This window comes from Octopus bimaculoides, chromosome 4, assembly GCF_001194135.2.
Source record: "Octopus bimaculoides isolate UCB-OBI-ISO-001 chromosome 4, ASM119413v2, whole genome shotgun sequence".
NCBI lineage: Eukaryota > Metazoa > Mollusca > Cephalopoda > Octopoda > Octopodidae > Octopus > Octopus bimaculoides.
Genome location: NC_068984.1, coordinates 4,307,716 through 4,310,527, shown reverse-complemented (window position 1 = coordinate 4,310,527; position 2,812 = coordinate 4,307,716). Strand labels below are relative to the sequence as shown.

The 2,812-nt window shown below is 36.5% G+C and overlaps 1 non-coding gene across 1 annotated transcript; it reads right to left on the bottom strand.

Annotated features, from left to right (window-relative positions):
• Positions 1-2,197: 2,197 nt before the first annotated feature.
• Positions 2,198-2,304, bottom strand: LOC128247719 (U6 spliceosomal RNA). Its single transcript, XR_008264084.1, has one exon. It is a non-coding gene; the product is annotated as a U6 spliceosomal RNA (small nuclear RNA).
• Positions 2,305-2,812: the final 508 nt, after the last annotated feature.

The window sequence follows — 2,812 nt, the reverse complement described above, 5'->3', positions numbered from 1 at the left end:
ATATATGCATAATCTCTCATACTACAGTTTCTACTGTATGTAATATATATATATATAAATATAAAGAGAGAGAGAGAGAGAGAGAGAGATAAAGAGAGAGACAGACAGAAGGCAGACAAACAGACAGAAATAAAGACTGAGATTGAATGACAAAGATAGATAGAGAGAGAGAGAGAGAGAGAGAGAAAGAAGGAGAGAGAGACAGAAAGAGAGAGAGAAAGAAAGATATAGAGAGAAAGAAAGAGAGAGAGAAAGAAAATAGGAGTTTTGTGTCAGTTAATATTAATACAAGTTGAAGTGTGTGTGTGTGTGTGTGTGTGTGTGTGTTTGCTACCTTGCTTCTCTGTGTTACATTGCGAGCATATTGCATTGCGTATGTGTTACACAGTGTGTGTGTGTTTTACATTGCGTGTCACATTGTGTATGTGTGTTCGTTTTCATATATTGTGTGTGCATGTTATATTATTTGGGCGCGCGTGTGTGTATGTGTGTTATATGCATGCGTTTAGATTTCGTGTGTGTCATATTGTATGTATATTATCTTCTACTGTGTGTGTGTGTGTGTGTGAACATGGGTGGTGAGACCAGGTTTATATGCGAGTTCAAGTACAAATTTATAACAGAGGTGTGTAAGCAAGATATACACACACACATAAAACTATATTCTCATATACATATAAAACACTTACACATATTACACAGACGTCTATTTTCTTTCGCTTGTCTTTCACTTGTTTCAGTCATTAGACTGCGGCCAAGCTGGGGCATACCCTTGGAGAAGTTTTAGTCGAATGGATCGACCCCAGTACTTATTCGTGAAGACTTGTGAATCAGAGGGAAGGAATTGGAGAGGGCACTCGCTCCTGCGGTTTCAGAGAAAACTCGGACAGTGGGGTTACTCGATTATCCCTAAAGGCCTTCCTGTATCAGAGGGGCCACATCTCTATCATCCTCCCTGCCATTCTTTTTTCTAACCTTTGTATGCTATACATATGTCCCTTCTTTTTCTGTGTAAACCGTGTATACTTCTTTCTTTCTTGTTTTTTATCATTTCATTATAATATGTAAACCCCCACACTCTATGTCTGTCTCTGTATTGTCCCCCTCATCCTTCACCCTTGTGGCAAATAAAGGAAATTATTATTATTACTATTATTATTATTATTATTATTATTATTATTATTATTATTATTATTATTATTATCATCATCATCATTATTATTATTATTATTATTATTATTATTATTATTATTATTATTATTATTATTATTATTACTATTATTATTATTATTATTATTGTTGTTGTTGTTATTGAGTGAGAGAGCAGTGTATGCCATCAAAGTGACACTGGGGTAAAATATACGAAGCCCAGTATACCCATCATGACTACCCGTCTGATAAGGGTACATCAGGCACATGCATCACAACCACATGTGCGCGACATACCAAGACAAACATTGCATGAACTTGCAGGTGGGGCCCAATTAGAATTTTCTTCAGGTCGAGTAGCCCATCCTGCTCAAATGGTCCCTGAATAAACTTTGTTTAAGGATGATGAACAAAACACCCATGTTTCCAGAGGTGAATTATTCAAACCCCCAAAGAAATCCTCTCAACACGTGGCTATGATGCTCCCCCACTACTTCTGCACGTGATCAGAGATGCACATATCGCCAACCACTAAGGGACATGCTCAACTGGTTAAGGTCAAGCAACTGACAAACAAATCTGTGGTATTGAGCAGAATATTTACTGTAGCCCATCTTTTATACCAAGACAAAACAATGTACATGATAACACTTCCAATCAATTAAAATCAGAAGCCATGAGAGCCAGTAACTGGCATTGCATCAGGGTTATTATTGTTATTATTATTATTATTATTATTATTATTATTATTATTATTAGATCTTAAAGCCCGGTACTTATAACACCAGCTTTCAAGCGGTGGTGACAGATAAACACATACAAAGACACACACGCATAATATATATATATATATATATATATATATATATATATATGTGTATATGACGGGCTTCTTTCAGTTTCCGTCTACTAATTCCATTCATAAGCCTTTAATTGGCCCAGCACTATAGTAAAAGACACTTGCCGAAGGTAGCACGCAGTGGGACTGAACGCGCGGTTATATAGTTGGGCAGCAAACTTTTCACCACACGTCCACACCGGCGCCTAGAAAGTTATAGGACCCTTCACGAATTTAGGTGTCATTCTGGCGTAGGGGCCATGTTAGTCTTCTCTATATCGTTCCAATTTTAATGTTTATACTGCCATAGCAAGTATAAACTTATACATACATACATACGTACACACACACGCACACACACACACACATATTTGTATATGTATATATTACGTTTATGTATATGTTTTGCCAGAGCCCTAATGTGAAATCGTGTGTTGAAAGGACTAAACAGAACAAGAGGAAACGTGGGATGGAGAGTCGTTGAAGAGGTCACAGGTGTGTGACGAAAGATTTCCAGACAATTGACATAAAATAAGAACAAAAATAAACAAGTGGAGAACAGATATATAGTGTGCGTGTTTATTTGTATATATATTTTTTTCTCTCCCTTTTTCTCTCCTTTTTTCTCTCCTTTTTTTCTCTCCTTTTTTCTCTCCTTGTTTCTCTCCTTGTTTCTTTCCGTGTTCCTTTCTGTGGAAGAGCGTAGGCTCGAAATGTTAAAGACTTTCTCAATTCCCGAGCGTTATACTAATACAACTGTTTGTTTTCTACACCACCTGTCTTCGTCTGTTTTTTTTTTGTGAATTCTCCCTATATATATATATA